The sequence below is a fragment of the Vidua macroura genome, chromosome 1 (assembly GCF_024509145.1).
Source record: "Vidua macroura isolate BioBank_ID:100142 chromosome 1, ASM2450914v1, whole genome shotgun sequence".
Taxonomy (NCBI): domain Eukaryota; kingdom Metazoa; phylum Chordata; class Aves; order Passeriformes; family Viduidae; genus Vidua; species Vidua macroura.
The window spans coordinates 89,608,373-89,627,575 of NC_071571.1; the positions used below are offsets into that span (position 1 = coordinate 89,608,373).

Sequence of the window (19,203 nt, forward strand, 5' to 3'; positions counted from 1 at the left end):
GATTTTGAAGCAAAATTGTTGGCTACGAGAGCATGGCATGATGTGATTTGAGGTGAGAAAAAGCAAGGGTTTACACTCCAGGGCATTGAGTGATCTGCTGTAAGTATTGGTAGCCAAAAAGGTATTTGTAACTGGAATATAGCAAAACTTTGTGGTCTGAAAACAAAGATCAGGCAGGAAAATCTGGCCAGAACAATTTACTTAGACAGTGGTCTGAGTCCAGGCATGATTTCTGATAGCCATGGCCAAGTTAGCCTGTTGTCTTGCTCCAGCCTCAGGTTGCCAGAGAAGGGAAGTGCTGAAGAAAAAGCACAGCCAAACAACAAATAGCTGGGAGATCTGGGGAACTGCACTATCTTCTCTTCCAAGTCTGGACAAATGTTGCAGTCCCAGCCAGTGTACCACCACATTATTTCATATGGTCATTTCTAGCTGTGCAGCAAGACTGGATTAAATTGTGCTAGAAACTGCAAAGAACCAGTTCAGGAGCCAGGGAAGTAAGAATGCTCCCACTCAGACTCTTTACTTCATATGTTTTATGGATGTAGTGAGGGGATTGACCTTATCATGTTTGAAAACACAAAATCCCATAAGAAATGTCAGGATATTGAGTTGCAAACAGGCCGGGATAAAGTAGAATTTTAAATGCTGTAGATTTCTGTATGCATGCAGGTAGGATCTGTCCTGAAAAGAGATTAGCTCCTGCAGTTACACTGGACAAAGGAACCAAACTAATCTATGCTCTAAGGCATTTAACTTACACTGATCAGAATTTTATCACTTTGATAATGCAATTTTGAATATAGAAATCTTTCAACATTCACAATATAGTGTCCTAGTTGAAATATGAAAGTAAAATAGCTACAAATACTGCACATTAACCATGCATACATTTTCATAACCTAGCATTTCAGGTCTGATAAACTGATTGTGTATGATCTGAATGCACACGTTGTTTTAGAGTAATCAAGTCTGATTATAATTTTCCCTTTATAGTCTCCTTAAAAACAACCCTAAACCCAAACAAAAATAACAATTTTTTTGTCTTCTCGGGCAACATGCAAATGAACTGCTGACTCATAAGTCCTTGTGTTAGGCACAGATTGCCAGCTTGAGAGAAAATGATGAGAGATTGTAACATTTTTAGTTTTTGAATTTTGTGGATGCCAGTTGCTAATATGTACATGGGTTGATGTTAGTGAAAAAGTCAGTATTTTATCCTCTAGGCCTTCCATTAAAAAAATTAGCTTGTGATTAATTGCTCCATGCTTCCATTACTGCAACGTAGATGGATTTTAAAAGCCATTTGACAAAAAAAAAAAATACACCTTGGAGTGTTTTAAATGCAGCAGCTGTAGAGCACTCAGTAATTTTATTTTGTGGTTTTTATATTCATAGTGTCTGAAAAAGCAACTTGAGTTAGGATCACAGATTAATAACATCAATTCTGTTCTTCTCCAAAGTTTGATTTTCTGTTTGTGTTTAAGAAGCTGAAAACCATATCTGAAACTCATTGATTATCTGCTTATAACAGCTCATCATCTCAATGAAATAGATCAACAAACCTTTTCCACTTTGTCAAATGTATTCCAAATAACAACAAAATGGGGGCAAAGATATTTGAAACTGAATTAGAACAATGCTAATCTGGTTTATTTATTCTGAAAAAAAGCATTATTTAAAGAATAATTTGTGATCAATTTAAATGGATCCTAATTTCAGATTAAATGAATTGTTCTCTTCATTTGTCTAAAGAGTATATTTATCTATTCTATATTTATTTAGAATATGGAATATAGTATATGTATTTATTCTATCACTGACTCATTTTTTTTATAAGTGAGAAGAACGTCTTAAAGCAGTGCATGCATTCAGTTAACATTATTTAATCTATTGATTCTAAGGTTTTCTGTCCTAGATTTAAAAAAATCTTGTGAAATCCATTGTCCCACACCCCAATCTTTCATGGTCATCCACATAACTTGACATTTGCTTCTTCTACATTAAATCTCACCAGATTAACATTGTTATTCAAGTGTGTGGAGTTGGATGACTTTTTTTTTTTCCTTTGTATTTAAAATCCAGATAATCTGCTGGATAGTCTTGCTCCAGTTCCTTGTCCTATTCAAACATACCAGAAAACAGAACCATATCCCTTCTATGATGAAACCAAGGCAACCCAAAGAATATCTCTGCTGAATTTCACAACTGACTGTCACAAATGAAAACAAATTGATAAATTACAGTTTGCAAATGCCTACAACAGGAAATTAATTTAGTGGTTTGAAATAAAGCAAATTTCAGGACTTTTAGACAATTGCTTATGACCATCTGCAAAAGAAAATTCTGTTTCGTTTTCATTGAATGCACAGAGATTTTTATATTAACAGAATTGAATCCTTTCAAGACTCAGCATTTGATCTCAAGAGAATGAAATTATACTTCACAATGGATCTGATAAATGAGATATTTATATATGAACAGGCACATTGATTGACCTCTGATTTTTTAAGAACTTTCAAAAAGCAAAGTAGAAAGAAGTTTTAATTATCTGCTATTTATTTTGGGAAGCAAGTGGTTGAGCCATGTGCTGTAAGTGACTCAAATCTGGATGTTTGAATTTCTTATCAATATTTTGACAGAATGATTTTAATGCACAGCCCTAAAACCAGTTAAAATGTTGGGCCAGGTTGCCTGCAAACATAGAAAGTCGTGTATCATCCTAAAATACTGCCATTTGATTTTGATACTTCACTGCAGCACAAAAAAAAAAATCTGGACCTCTCAGAAACATATTTTATTTTAAATAACAATTTTAGTGGCCAATCTTTAATGTTAGCAATATGTAAAAACCAAAGGAAATTTTGATATCAGTACTTCTGCCCTGCATTAGTTCATAGAAACACTTAGAATAGGAAACTATGGCTGAAATTAAACCAGTTGACATTCCTACATCGATCTCAATGGAGATATGTGTTATGGCTGTCCTGTCCTGCACCCTTCTTGCTGTGGCTGAGCAACTTAACTACCCTTAGCTACCTGTGAATTTGTGTGACAGGGAAAATGAACCAACGAGAGCTCTGCTGTGATGGGGCAGCATTGCAGCATCATGTTCTGATCTGTTTGCTACCAACAAAAATGCATGCGAGCTCATCTTTCACTTTTAAACGACTCAGGTTTCCCTTGGAGCCTTTCCATTAGAAGGAAGAAACAATTAGCGAAGGCTACTGATAAAATCTGCACTTTTACTACTTTTAAAATTTATTATTATTTTTAATAGAAAAATGTGCAACCTCCCTTCTAGCAAAAAGATGTAAATTGTGGATTTTAAGAAACAAATCCTGCTTCACAGCAGGTTTAGACAGGCTGTTACAGTGAGGGCCTTAAGGCATTCTGTGGCTTCCCTGTGGTAAGCCATGGTTCTCATTTGTAAAGCCAGGAGAATTCCCACTGTTGCTGTAATCATATGCGTGATCCTTCTTCCATCTCAGTGCTTCAAGCATCAGTTAAAAAAAAGAAAAATAGGGCAAATAGTGGTTGACATGTAGTCAGCTATCCAAGAACTTAGAAACTTCATATATTTTGCAGGATTTAATTTTGTCCTCAGGAAAAGAATTAAGCTTTTTAGTGGAAATCTTAAAAAAATATAACTAAGAAAAAAAGAAATAAAGGAAAAAAAAAAAAAAACCACAGAGGAGAAAACCAAACAACAAGAAAAACAACAACACCAAAACATGTCCTGATTCAGAAATGGTAGGGAAGACATTAGAATGTTTTTTTAATGTAAAATATTCTCATTTTTCCCATTTACTTCTGTTTTCTAAATATGTAAAATCCTTTCAGAAAAGTCATCCCATGAGCCTTGTTGTCATATAATCTGTGTTCTGTCACTTCTGCACTTGGTGACATCCTGTCCAGTGTTTGATTCTGCAGCTTTCCTATTAACAGCCCTTGATGGACTAGTTTTAGCATGTCTTTTTGATTCCCTTTATTCTTTTGATACTCAGAAAATATAAATCAGTGTGTTTCACAGGTCAGTTATGTTTTGTGGGTAAAAGTACTTTGGTGTCTTTCAAGCCTTCCCTTTGAAAATTTCATTTTTTATCCCCTCCTTCCTGTACTGTGAAAAAAGCTGAGTATCTGTTCCCTACCTATCTTCTTGGGGTCTTTCATGATCCTGTAAACCTCAGGTTCCCCTCTTTCTGTCCTCTGTCTTATTATTGTAAAAACATGCTTGTCTGCTGCTTCTTGCCCGCTGTGGAAGCTGCTTCAGAAATTTCTTTGTGCCTGCTGCCCTCCCATCTAGAAGCAGGGAAAATTCTGGATTGGAAAGAACCTCTGCAGGTTATCTGAGCCCACCTACAGCTGACAGCAGGGGTTTGGATTAAGTTATTCATTGGCCCAACAAGACAAGTCTTTAATTACTTCCAGTAAGGGAGATTCCACAACTTCTCTAGAAAACCAGTTCCAATGTATGGTTGTTCTCACAGTGAAGAACTTTTTCATGTATTCTGATGAAATTGCCTTTTGAAGCAATTGATGCTCATTGCTTCTTTTCCTCTTGCTGTGTCCTTGTGAAAAGAGTATCTCCATCTTCTCTATAACTCCTCTCTAGATACTGAGAGAATGTGATTCGACTCCACCCTCCCTTCCAGTTGAGTAAGCTGAATTCCTTTCACCTTTCAATGGGCATCAGCTTGGTGTCCCTTCACTGAACCATCTCCAGTTCTTCAATGTCTCTTTAGAAGTGGGAGTCCAGAACTGGACACAATATTCCAGGTGTGACCTAACAAATATCAAACAAAGCAGTGACAAACTTTCATCTGCTGGGTTTACTTTGGCTGCTGCAGTCAAGGCCCCAGGTTGGTTTCATTGCTACAAGGATGCACAGCTCAGCCAGTCAGTCCTTGGATTGCTACTCGGGATTATTCCATCAGAGATGCAGGATCCTGTAAATATCTTTGTTAAATATTATGCAATTCCTCTTGGCCCAGTCTTCCAACCTGGTGAGATCCCTGTTTGCTGTAGTGTATAATATATACCTTGCTGTGTGTTGCTCTATTTTTTTTCATAGAGTGTGGAACAGAGTTCTGTGAATCAGTGGAGGTATGGAGCCATGCTATTTGCTTACATTGGCATAGTAACAACAACAAATAATAACAACAATAATATTAATATCAACATGAACAATATTACAAAATTACAAAATTATTTTGATATCATTTTATGCTATTAATGTTATTATTATTTGTTTATTAGTAGTTTATTATTTCTTCATTATTAGTTGATAAAATCCATTTCCTGTTTTGTTTTCTGTTCCTTTACAGGTTATCAAAACTTATATATTTGCTTTTTTGACCAACACTGAAACTGACTACATATTTTCACTAAAATGTCCATGCTGATTTTGAGATCTCTTTCATCAACAGTGATAGCTAGCTAAACCTAGCAGGGTATTTGGGGAGTAAAAAGGGGATTTTCTTCTCTGTACGTATTAATTTGAATTTATCAACACTGAATATCATCTATTATTTTATTGCCTAGTTTTTCACCTTTGAAAAAAGAAAAGTGAGATATTATATGGTTGAATATATGTTAAAGAAAAACAAGTGTTCAGTGTTTCTGATAACACAAGAAACAGAAGTCATCAAAAGAAGTTGCAGAATTTTTAGAACATACAGGAATATTCTTATTTCTACACTATTTTAGCTGCTGGAAGTATATATGGTTTCAATGCTTATTTTAAAAATATGTTTTTAAAGTGATGTCTCAAGACTGAATAAGGATAAAACATTCCAGGCTCAGAAAGTCCAAAACACAATGGTTACAAAATTTTTTTATTTGACTGATTCTTAATTGTTTTATCACCACAAATATCTGTTGTTCACTATTGTTAAAAACTGAGAGCTGAGCTATACGTTGTGATCAAGTACAGCCATTTCACATTATACTTCTGAAGAAAACATTCATCAGCTACTCAGTCCATCTTAGATTGAAGTTTCCTGAATAAATCTTTTGTGTATTCTTCCTTCTGTTTCAAAAAGTGGCCGGGGGAAAAAATGGTTTTTTTAACTGTAAAACATAGCCCTAGAACCCTGATGAATAGCATATAATCTGGTTTAGAGGAATACATTGCGAGAAAGTTCATTGCAAATAGCCAAAGGAATGTGCAAAGAAATATGTTGGAAAGATCCATAAACAGCTGCTCCTGTAGAAGTGCTTGTAAGTGTAGCAGTGATCAATCTGATCAGTCTGTGTATAAGGAGCAAGTTTTTCCAAACTCACTGAAGTTTGAGATGAATACTAGATATTGACATAATTTAAAAAATAAACCCTTGGTAGAGTACACAGACTGTATTTCTGAGAAGTATGTGGCTAAAATAACTAGTAATGCTTACATGACCATATGTTTCATTTCTGGGACGTTACACCTAGGAGATTTGCACCTTGTGTCTCCATTTTTTGTTTCTGCACAGCACTACTCCATTTTTTAAATTCCCTTGTCTTCTCACAGATATAATTCTCCTTATTTGCTAGATATTTGTTACTCTTCCTTTGGTATGCTTTCCTCTAAGAAGGGCTTCAATTCTAAAGTGTTTGTTGCTGTTATTTCTGACAAGGTTTCACATTTTCTTCTTTCACTAGCAAATCATTGGAAGTACACTCTTGGTGGGCGTGGCAAATAATTCTGGAATGTAGAATGAAGAGTTCCCCTGGTTTTGGGTTTGCTTGCTTTTCTGCTTCTAGGAGAGAGGGTGGACATGAGACCAAGAACCTTAAACTTCTACTGCCACTGGAGGAAGAGATCCTGCCCTCCCTTCCACCCAACTGCTTTATTTCTTAGCCTGTATTTTCTCTGATGTTACCACAAGTGTTTCTAGAAGGAGCCAGCGTGGGTTACACCCACAAAGGCAGCAATGTTAGCTGAGAGATCCAGGGCTACATTTGGTAGCAGCATCTGTTCATGCCAGCTTAAAGTGTTGACACTTTAGCTTAAACAGGCTTTATTTGCTAATATTTGCAACATCAATAAACAGCTTTTACACTTCCAAATGGCTATATAAATGGGTAATCACACGTATCTACATCACAGCTAATCCCTTGAAGTGGTACTGACTGACTACACCAGTTAATTTTATTTTCTTTTACCTTTGATAGAGAAATTAAAAAAAAAAAAAAAAAAAAAAAGATTTTAACAGTAGACCCTGTAAGACCTCAAAAAGTAGTATGTAATAGGTTAATTTATTATTTTTCCCCATCGAACTACTTGGTAGTGTAGAAGTCAACTTCTGATTAAATAAAATGGTATCAGTAAGTCCTTGTTAACTGAAGAGATGGCCTGTAACTGCACGTTTAAGTTAATTTTAGCAACTATTCAGACAAATTCTCACCTCCTCCCCTTCACAGATATGTTCTAATTCCCTAGGAAGAAGGCATAAAAAAGCCTGAAAATTATGTTTCCAATTAGTGTGGCTTTCTCATATTAAAATTCTGTGTGGCTCTGCCAGATAATTGAAAAAAATGTGATACATTCTTTTGATCTTTGTTGAGATGATGTAGGCTGTTAAATATTGTTTCGTTTTACCGTTCATGTTGACATAGATTGTATTGTACCACTTATAGCTTCTTTGGCACAGCTCTGGAATCAAGTGTTCAGCAGTGATTAATGACCAAGAATACACAGACCTACTGCTGAGTCTAAGAGCTCTCTAATCTCTGCTCCTGTTTCTTCTCTCAATTCCAGCATTAGCTAATGTGGCTTCTGTGAGCACAGTGGTTCTGGTGACTTGTCATACAGCCTTTACTGCCAGCAGTTAGCATAGTGCTAGCATAGAGCTAATGATCATTAAATTCTCAGTTTTCTTAATTCTTGCTTATTAGTGCATCTTTGATGCCCTTTCTCACCCTTGCAATTTTTTTATTTAGTGTTTAATAGAGAAATGGCTTTTAAACCTGTGCTAGAGCCTTTTTTTTTAGTCCTTGCACACTGTAGAATCATTTAATATCCTTTGATATGTTATGCCAATTAAGTGATATGTGTGTTAACATAAATATTTAATTGTTAAAAGACAGATCACTTTGGCCTAGAGCTTTAATTGAATTAGATGCTTTTCAGATGATTGTCAAGATTAAACAGTCCATTATGAACATTTGCCACTGCAGGAGATTTCTGCTTATTGAAAGACAAAAGGGTAATTTCATCTAGTATTGCTGTAAACTGTACAGGTCCTTCATACTGATAAGGGAATTCTCCCTCTTTTAACCTTGATATGTACTGTAGTAATGAATTTATGAATCTTTAAATTCAGTCACATCATTAAAGCGGGGATATGATATTAGCACTGCCAAGTAAATTAAAAGGATGAAAATTTATCTACATAACAGCTAAAGAGATCAGAGTCAATACCAATTTGTCAATAATTGCCATTGCTTTAAAAAGCAAAACTAACATGATAAAAGGAGGCAGCTGTGGATCTTTTTTGCATACTAACTGGAGTTTGATTAATTCCAATTACAGACTTCACATGGCAAACTGGAGTTTTTGGGAAACTAATTTTCCTTGACACTGGGCTGCTGAGGCACCTAAACTATCACTTCCACAAAATATGCTAGTGTTAATATGGAATCCAACTGTTTCATTATCGACCCAAAATATTTCTGGTTTGGGGCAAAATGTTCCTGTATTGCAGTTTTGCCTAATTATGTGAACATCTTCCACAGATCAGAATCCTGGTTTTTTTTGATATGCTGTGGACTGTAGTCATGTATATATCTCACACTGAAAACACGTCACAGCAGTTTCCTTCAAAATATAGTACAGCTATGCATAATGCATGATAAGACTAGAGAGATGTGCAATGTGAATCAAAGTTTTAATGTCCTAGTTTTCCAGATATTATTATCTATTCGCTGTGTTTTTAAAGGAGCTCTGATTAAGAATCATGTCAGCTGTGACAAGCCATAAAGCCAAGCACGACATTCAGTGAGAACCTGAAAAAAACTCTCTGAACAAATTTTAATATTAAACTCATTATTGGGGAACCTTGTTTTTATTTTGCCAGGGGTGGAGGACTGCATCAATAGAATCCCATTTACTGGCACCATTTTGTCACCTAAAGTCATAGAGCAAAGACATTCAAAGCACAATACCTTTCCTCTTTGTGTCTGACACACCTGTCCTTACTCAAATGCTTGGTCTGTATTTGCTCCTTTGTATTTGTTGACCAGCTCTTCAAAAGAGCAGATGCAATATTTCAACCATCCTTGCTGTCTTGGGACATGCTCTAAAGTAGCCAAGTGCCAGCTTGACTTGAATTCGTATCTGCCCCCTTGGTCTGCAAAGCATCCAAATGTCAAAAAACCTGTTTGAATGTAAAATGTACAACTCAGCTTCACATTTGAGTGCAATCCTGATGGGGACTGCACATTCTCAGGCCAGCTGTTTTTTCACTCACACAATATCAGACTACTGGAGTCTACCTGAAATTTTATTCTAAATGCAGTTCTTACATAGGCTTCAGGCTTATGGGCAGTCCAGCCACACCCTGAGTTTCTTATTGCCTGAAATGAAATAGTCAACAGTGTGACTGATGCTAAAGTTATGTCTATACAAGTGAGGGAAGTCGTATCTAGAGTAAAATGGAAGTGAAAATCAAACACCTTGCTACTTCTGCAGGATTACTGAGAAGCGTTCTCTCATTAATGTGAGAAGTTCTTCTCATTTTGCTGTAGGGCAAGTGCTTGCTTAAGCAGGCAGGAGGGTTTTTTTGTGTTCCTTGTTATGTGTCCAAGATAGTGAAGGAGGTGCTTTTAGCATCCCAGTTTTGTAATGAGTCTAAAATGAATTATTTTAAGTACTTGGATAATTCTATTGTCATTATGCTCTTTTAAATAACAACTATTTACAGATAAGTGTATTATTGCATGTAATTACTGAGTCATAAGCAAAATTAATTTGATAATTTCTGTGTATTTATAGCTGATGGTAGCTGGGAAAAAATGTAGCACAAAACTGCTTTCTATACTTGGAATGATTGAGAACTGATTCAGTTCTATTTAAGAATTGTAAGTTTCATTAAAGCAGTAGGCTAGAGAGGGTGCTGTTTGCCTGAGTGCTTTACTAGCCACTGGTGAGGGAGGTGATAAATTTGTATTGAAATATCATTTGAAAATCTAATATACAGAATGAGTTCTTACCAGGTTATGGATGTTCATTGATCTCTTTTAGCTGTATTTCTTTACTCTACTGGAGACAGTAAAAGGAGAAAAGGACTAGTGTCAGTGTAGGAACATGAGGGTCAGTATGAGTAGCAGGTTGAGAAAGTGGTAAGAAATTAGACCAGTGAGGGGAAGTGCAAATATTTACTTACAAATATGTTAGTACAGACAGGAGAGCAAGTGCTGGAGGACACTGCAGTAAGAGGTGCCTACAAAATAAAGGAGCAGACTCAGGTAGTGAGGAGGCATTAAGAAAAACAGGCAATTCCTTATTCCTTGTTTCTCATTGGTAAAGGTGGGCTTTGCAGCCATGTCTTTGTCCTTGCCGAGTGGTGTGGCTGGACCTGAGGCAGAATTGACAAGATGAAGAGGGCCAAGGAAAATCCTCCCAGCTTCCCTTCCTCCTGCTGCCCTTGTCCATGCCTGCCCTTACCAATGGGAGTAAAGCTGAAGGGCAAGGCATGTCCATTCACTGGAAGAGGTGAACCTTACATATCAGCAGCAGAATTGTAAGAAGGCTGGTTTGGCCAGAGAAATTGCACAGTGGGAATTGAGCTGGGCAAGACCAGCCTACAGCAGTCATTGAATCTAAGTGCAGACAAGACCACATGTGACAGCCTGTAGAGAAGATTCCCCCAGGCCACTAAAAATGCCATTAACTTGGACATTTCCTTTACAGATGACCTGAGCTGTTAGTGGAGATTCCAATCTTCGAAGACTGTACCTGCCCATAGCATGTGAAAGGCTGCAAGGACCTACAATAGGATTGCTTTTGATGCCTTCTGCCAGTGGAGGGGGAGGCGCAGAGCACAGTCTAGTGTGTGCCACTTTTGCTTTCCCTCTGCACTCCTCTCCAGGATGCTCAGCAAAGCACCATAAGGGTTAGAGGTGTGGATTCAGTGAGCTGTCATTACTGGCTCCAGACTGAATGAAAATGCACCTGCCCAGGGAATATTCTGTATAGGAATGTCTCATGCCCTTCTTTCTTACACCATATTATCCTGGGGCTGTACAGAACATCACAAGCACACATACACTGCTTTTAGCTCAATGCAGAATCTAATGCTAACGGTCCTGCACTGTATAATCATGAAATGTGGGGAAACATAGTGCTTCTTGTGTTCAAAATTCAAGTTAGAACTTCAGCCAGCTGAAGTGACTTGGAGAATGAGCTTGTGATCCTAAAGCAGTCTTACATAACCACACAGAGAATTGGAATAACCCAAGTAAAGCAAAAAATACAACTCTGAAGAGAGATGATATTTGGTATTTACAACCATTATTCCTGCGATGTAGTTTAGTTCCACAAAGAAGGAGCTTTGTAAATACAGTTTTTGCAAATAACTATAAAATCCTTCTTTGTTTGCAAATTTGGAAGTCAGATGAAAATTCAGCCTTAAGCAAATTTCTTCATAGCTGTGTAGTAAAAAATGTCTGGTAGCCTATAGATGTGCGATAAAGAAGCTCAGGCAGAACACTGACCTGCACTGACAGCAGTTGTGTTTTTTTCTAGTTACCTCTCCTGGCCCTGTGATTCAGTATTATTCAGTGAGGTATTTGTACTAGTACACAGGAAACCCTTGAACACGGAAAATAGTACTTACTAAAATAGATAGCATTCCCAAGGGGGAAACAGCAAAATTACATGAGATTCATAGAATAAGAAATAACTAAAATTGCCCAATTATTTAAACTGAGGTATTTTTCTATCAATATAATATCTTGCTGAGCTTGTGGAGCATAATTTAGAGTAGGCATTTTGCCTGCAGATCAGGATATAAATATTTTATATGATCTCCCACACTATTAGAATAATAGAGGTAGTGTTATTTAATCCACTCCTGGCAAAGCAGATGCTTGCCAGAATGCATAAAGCACTCAAGGACCTGGTTTTGTTATCATTGAAACTGATTGGTAGAATGATGTATCTAAAGTTTGATTCCTCATTGTGGAAGTGGATGTGATGGTGCTTGTGAGACACAATTTAATGTTGTGTTGAAGCTTCATAAAAAAAGAAAAAGTGTTGTTGATGGAAATATTAGAAATGTGAGGATGAAAAAGCTTCTTAAATGTAAGCAGGTAAAGCAAGAGCCATGTCTGGGTTGGGAAGAGGGCTGGGAGAGACTGCATGTCTGCAAATTGTTTGATTTAAACTTAATAGAAATTGTGACCACAAAAAGTGAATTTGAATACACCTCTTAAATAGCAGTTGCAAGCAAAGAAACTACAAGCCACAGCAGAGAGCATGCAAGTGCTGCTATATCTTCCTAGAGGTCTCATAAAGTATGTTGCAAGTCAGCAGGGGTAGAGAAGTTCAAAGTGTAATAAAGCTTTTCCTAAAAACACAACTTTTGGAGTGTAATATAATGCCTCTCTTGACAGTCATTGTTTCTATTATTTTTAACCTTCAACACATGTTTTGATTTTGGTATCTGATATGCCCTGACTACAGTCCTTGGGCCTGAGGTGGGTATTTGGGTGTTACAGGACTTAGGGTAGGTGGTCCAAATACTTCTCTATATTCCTTTTCTACAAAGTGGATGGGACATGAGTATTGATTGCTAATCACCATAATCTTGCACACTTGAGCCAGGCTTTAGTAATTAGAATGCTAAAATCCTATGGAAAGCATTTAGAGCTATGTCCTTTCCCCAAGGTGATTGTGCCTAAAGCTGATATTCATAGGGAATGGTGAAAAGATGACCATTGTTTTGTGCATTTGTATGTGATATACTGTATCATTTAGTACTTCCTCTGTCCGTTTATGCTTTGTTTTTCATCCTTACTTTAGCTTTTATTGATGTGTTTGATAACATGGCATCAGCTGCAAGGCAGAAATGTTTATTCTGTTGGGTTTTTTTTTAAAACTTTTCAACGTAGATTAAAAAACTTCAGCAGCCCCTGAATGGATAGGCTTAAGCTGAAATTTTATGTGTGAGTAACAAATATTATAGTGCAGATGAGCCAGACAGAGAAAAGGAAATTCATAATAAGGGACTGCTCTGGCAGTATTAATCTGCCTCATGTAGATTGTGTGATGAATCATCCCATGTCGCCACAAGGACTGCTGCTGCTTCTGCTGCTGCTGCTGAGCTCTGCCAGCAAGTGGGACAATAAAAAGTGTGCATGGAAGAGTGGAGGGGAGGGCACACACAAGGGAAGAGGAAAGGGACAAAAAAAGAACAGCTATTTAAAACTGGACATGTCAAGCCTGGCCAGCAGTTCATGATATATATAATTCAGCCAATTCATTGGGTAAATCATTTCATATGCTCCATGAAATGCAATTTGCTTCCATGGCTAAGCATGACAAAGGTTTCAGAGAATTGCAGTTGGCAAAGAGCTCTTCTTGGATAGTTAATTCAAGGCCTGTGAGATTGCTGAGGCATCTTGTCAGAACATTAAATAATCACACAATGTCATGAGGGAATATCTAATTAAGGGTCCAATTTCTCAAGGGTCTGAGTACCTGTTACAATGTGCTGAGAACCCTTAATTCCCACTGACAAGAGCAGCAGCTTAGGGTGTTCCCAGCAGGCATTTAATAGGATTGTGCCCTTACTTCATTTGGCTGGGATAAATCCAGGCCAGTCAGGTGAAGCAACAGTAATGAAACAAGACAAGATAGTGACACATAGGGTTACATTCCAGCAGGAATATTATTACTTGCAGATGACGAAACATACTCAGGTGTGAAGTCCCTGTGAAATACAAGAAAATATACAAGGATGCATTCTTAGGGGTTAAATTTGTGCCTTTGAGAAAGATCTGCCTCTATTCATCTCATGCAAAAAAGAGCTGTAAAAGGCAACACAAGCAAACCCTTTATCACCCTAGACCATTATCCTGCACGAAAAAGTGACAGAATTCCTATCCATGGTTTGGTTTCCAAGAACTTTAGTGATTTAAACAACCCTGTGAGGGTTGTCTACCTCACAAAGGCAAGCAGATTTTCAACCAGTGTTTGGGAAGCAGAAAGCTTGAGTAGGGGAAATGTGGATGCTGAATTTCCCTGAACAGCATTCTTGGTGTGACCCAAAAGATAGAACAAAATTTGAGGTGGACAGATGAAGCCTTACCAGTAAGACTTTTCCCTCCTTCTTGTATACCTACAGTTATATAAAGGAGAAGAATGTTAGATGCAGTAGAAGAAAATAAACATTGAATTTTGGCTTATTCTCAGAGATGAAGGTAGAAATAGTATTCTTTTCTTTGTCCTGAAGAAGTGTTACAAAAAGGACTAAATGAGTAGGGAGCATGGCATTATATTGAGCACTTTTGGGAGAGTGAAAAGTTAAAATTAATCTTTGTGTTGTCAGACTCTTAAGTGAGGAATGATGCATTAGACAACCTGATTTTATTTGATTTGTTGGGAAACCAGAGCTGCAGTGCTGTTTTTTGAACAGAATTACAGGCTTCATTTAAAGAGAGAGGCAAAGCGCACACATCACTCTGGAGTAGATCAGCATAAGCATTTTCTATATCATGAGTAATGTTTACTGGAAGAAATCAAATTACTGTAACACAGACCATCTGTTTTCTTTGCATGCAATCATGTAAGTGTTTTAGGACAAGCCATCCTTTTTAATCAGTTGTAAATCTCTTATGGCAAGGCACTGTTTTCTGTAATAAAATCTATTTTTATGATAAATGTAAGAGTTTTAAATACTGGTTTCTCCTGCATAAATATAGTGTACATATTGTTCATAACATAAAAAGTAGGGGTGTACAGCATTAGTTATTATCCATCAAGAACATAATTTAAGGGCTTTTTGCATAGCCATTTTTGGATATTTGTTGGATCTGCAACTCATTGGTGTTCAACTATTATAGCAAATAACATAATGAGTAATACTGTCCATTTATAGCCCAAGAAGTTGATTCCTATCTACATTTAGTAAATGGAGTATAAGAGAGTCTCTATTTTGTAGCACGACTGCTATGATAAAAGTGATTACTGTGGAAGATGATTGCCCATTGTCTAAATTCTTACCCTTGGAAATACTGAAGAAAACAAGGCATGGCTTATTAAAAAATGAGCCCGTGGAATGACATAAATGACATTAAGTAGACTTGAATTTATGGTCCAAGAAGGAGTCAACAATAGAGTGTGATATTTACTTCATGTTTAAGGATAGCTCATTCACAGACGTAATTGTCCCATTCATTTTAGTGGGTGCTGAATTGAGCCTACTATTTTATTTTTTATCACTGTCAGCTGTCAACTTCCCTGATTCATGTATTGTCTTTGGGTGCTCTTGAATTCAGAGGAAGTTGAAGGTCTGCCGCTTTAGCAAAGTCTCCTCTGATTTCAAAAGCAGCTGTTTGATTGCTTTGCCAGAATTTGCTCTGTATTGCATAAAATGACCCTGAAATAAAAGAAAGAAACAAGAACTGTAAGTAACACAATTGGAAATTCCCTGAGCAGGTTGGCTGTCCTTCTCAATGAGGTTGGCAAGCCTGTATTTCATTTGTTCAGACACTTTCAAATCAATGCTATTTTGTCTGAATAATTAAGCTGCTTACTCAGGCTTGAAAAGTGTATGGTGCTAAATTCTTGTGCTTTTTTGGGTAAACATGAAGAGGCAAAGAGGGAGAAACAGATGGACCATGCACCTGGAAAAATTATAGTGCCTACAGTCTGGTGCCATCCCATGGTACAGTGGAAGTTTTCTGCTCAGGGAAATAGCAGATTAAATGAAGGGCCCCTACAAGTCCTACTGTGAAGGCTGGACTCAAAATCTCCATGTCCTGTGTATTGCAACTTGCTTTCAGTGAAAGGAAAAAAGCAGAACAAGGTGAATGGCTTACAAAATCATACAGGTGGTAGACACTGAAAGATAAAATAAAGCTATAATTAGTAGCGGTCTAATCATGTTACTTGTTTGCATTTTTTTGTTCTTCAAATTCAGTATTCTTTCTTTGAGAAAATTATTAAAGATGAGATAAATTTTTACTTTTTATTCCCTCTGGCTTTTCTTCTTATGTTCACTCTTCTTTTATTCACAGGGAAGAAAACTGTAGGCAAATTAAATTATGTCATTGAATCACAGCAATTTGTTTGATAGAATAGACTTCTGGAGGGCTCTAGAGGGTATCAACAATGTCCTAGTCTAAGCAAAAAAAATTTAAATAACATCACTCACAGCCTTGTTCTGCTGAATTTGGAGTATCTACAAGGATGGAGATTTTCCAGCCTCTCCCAACAACCTATTTCTCAGACTTCCTTATGTTCCCTTACAAGCTCATCTGGTTGTTTCTCCTGTTCCTCACCAGTTTCAAATCCAGCTGAGGTCTGGCTTCCCCATTTTCATCCGAGCAGTCCAGAACGAGGAAGTTCTGCATTGCTCCCAAGTAGACCTCCCAGCCTCTTCGTCCTGGGCTGTCCATCTGCTGTGCCTGCATGACTTTCCACATGGCAACCTGTGAGGTCCCAGTGCACTGGGGGAGCTGTTTTCAGCAAGCAGCTTCCTCTTCTGGGCTCCTTTTGCTGTCTTGGGTTTCAGGAGACACATTTCAGTTGGAGCTGTCAAAAAAGTTGATGCAAATATTTGTTTTATGTTTTTCATGTCATTCTTCCTACTCCCATCTTCATACTCCCAAATCTTTTTCAGCAAGATATATAGGGTAAGGTGAAAGATACCAAAACAATCTATTTCCACGAGGGATTTTTTTTAGCATGATATTTCATTTGCATGTAAGTAAAATTACTACAGTATTTTGGTTTTTTTAAAATCTTGTTGGTTTTGTAGGGTTTGTTTGCCCAGAACTTTGGAGCAGTCACCATATGAGTTCTTTAGTAGCTTCAGTAGAATAGACACTATATTCTCCAGGTGTATGGTCTGTTTTTATCCAAGAAAGAGATTTTGGTGTATTTACAATACAATACAAAGAAGACACTGGCCTAGTTCTAAGAATAGTAAATGCTAACACTACTGCTTGCAAATTATCACATTTTTATTATCAAGAAACAATTCAGCAAAATTACTTAATTTGCTTAGTGGTAAAGACAGTAAATATGAATTACTGTTGTCATAGCTACACTGTATTTTGATACAGTAGATTTGTTCATTGAAATAATAATAAAATAATTTGCTCTATAGCAAGCATGATGCATATCTTAAATTACAATGAATTAATTATTGTAATGAATATCTTAAAATATAAATACAGAACTCCTGACTTGTTTTTAAGTGCAGTAAGTAGAGAATACTGCTGTTTATTTTAGGAGTTTCCTGTGTCTGCAGTGCTGATTACACTGAAGTGGAATCAATGACAATGTGCCATACAGGAGACTTTATTTATAGTAGCTTTATAACTGATCTAAAGTGAGACGATAGATTCTGATACCCATGACCTTTAATAGAAAACTCTCTGAAGAGAAGTTTCCAATTTTACCTCCAAAGCAACCCCTAGTGAAAGTCCTTTGTATTTTAGACTTCATGAGGCAATTAAATAATGACCTATTCTTGGTTCCTTTCTCCCTCAGTTACTTCTGTATCTTGGCTATTCAGTTGACAAAACAGAAAAATTATTCATTGGAGCTCTACAAAGCTAGATATTTACCCATTCCTGCTTTTTATAATGTTCTTAAGTGCAGCATGATTGGGGTTTGCATGTTTGCTTTTCTCTCCTGGACCTATTGTGGTCCAGTGGTTGTAGAGGATATGATCTGTGCATGTGTTCCAAAGTCTGCTCTTCCACCTCTTTACCAGATGTATTTTTGAAGGAAATGGAGCAGGAAAGTGACATAGATGGCTTTGAACTGGTGTCCCTCAGCTCACTTGGTGGTACAGGGAGGAAAAGAGGGAAACAGAAATGCTTGGTCACAGTTTTGAAACATATTTAGGTCTGAGCAGTTCATCCTTGAAGAGGGAAAGTCTATAGGTATTCAAAAAAAAAAAAAAAAAGCCATAAAACCAGTGAATAATCTCCACTCTGGATATTCTGGAGTGAAAAACAGTAAAAAAAAAATAGCTTAGAGAAGGTACAGGGAAAAGAATATGTGTAGAATGGTGAGATTGAATTAATATTTCAGAACAGATCATTGTAGTATCTGAACAGTGAGATAGAAAGTAAAAGTGGATGCATCAAACTAAATGTATCTATTTTAAATGTGATCTGTTAACCAGTAGAATTAGTTAAACCACTGAAAACTTTCTTTGCACATTTATTTCTCTACAAAGGGCAGCGTAAAAGACTCTGGCCCTCATTAAACAGCAATTCCTCCAGGCTGCTTATTTTTAAATCAACTCTTGTGGCTTTTATTCCTCAATATTGGCTAGTATTGAAGGCAGGAGGTAAGAATAACCTGAATTAGGGTATGATTGGAAATTATTGTTCTGTCCCTTCATATGGCACATTTGGTCTCTTTATCTTCTCTGTCACAGGTAACTATCTTACACCCAGAGCAAGAAAAGTAAATTCACTTGGCTGTCCCATATCTCTAAGGAACCTGATGCATGAGTGGACTAGAGAAGAGAAAGAGAGAAAAACTCCAAAGGCCTACAGATCATCTGGCTGGCAGGGTGAGTAAATGTCCTGTCATCTCAGTCATGTGTTCTCAGGCACACAATGAGTGAGCCTGCTTTAAGCATTGCCTTAGAAATTATTTATCCACTAATGGTTGAGAAAAAAAAAGATCAAAATGTGTCATGTTTCCAGGACTCTGACACTTGTGCCTCACATACATTCAGAAGTACTAAGCCAAACACCTCCTATATTTTCAGTTTAAGCACTGAACATGGATTTAATAGGCAGGAAATTCTATATAGGGAGGAGGGGGTTAATGCATGCTGTGCTGTTAAAGCCATTTTCAAATGTAGTAGGTGAAACAGAAATATCCATTACTGAATCAGTCCAAACTCCTCATGATTCATAAAATGATCCCAAAAAGGAAAGAAAGGAGGAATAATCATCTTCCCAGTGCTGACTGTACTTAGATTGCTATGGATGTGGGTCTGTGTTCCCTGCTTTTCATAAGCA

At 37.0% G+C, this 19,203-nt stretch overlaps 1 protein-coding gene across 8 annotated transcripts in view; it reads left to right on the forward strand.

Annotated features, from left to right (window-relative positions):
* LOC128803471 (poly(rC)-binding protein 3-like) overlaps positions 1-19,203 on the forward strand; it is a 501,238-nt gene that overhangs the window by 85,207 nt on the left and 396,828 nt on the right. For all 8 annotated transcript variants that reach the window (XM_053970572.1, XM_053970580.1, XM_053970555.1 and 5 more), the window contains exon 2: positions 18,609-18,746. The gene's annotated coding sequence lies outside the window, so the exon portion shown is untranslated. The remainder of the gene's footprint in view (positions 1-18,608; positions 18,747-19,203) is intronic.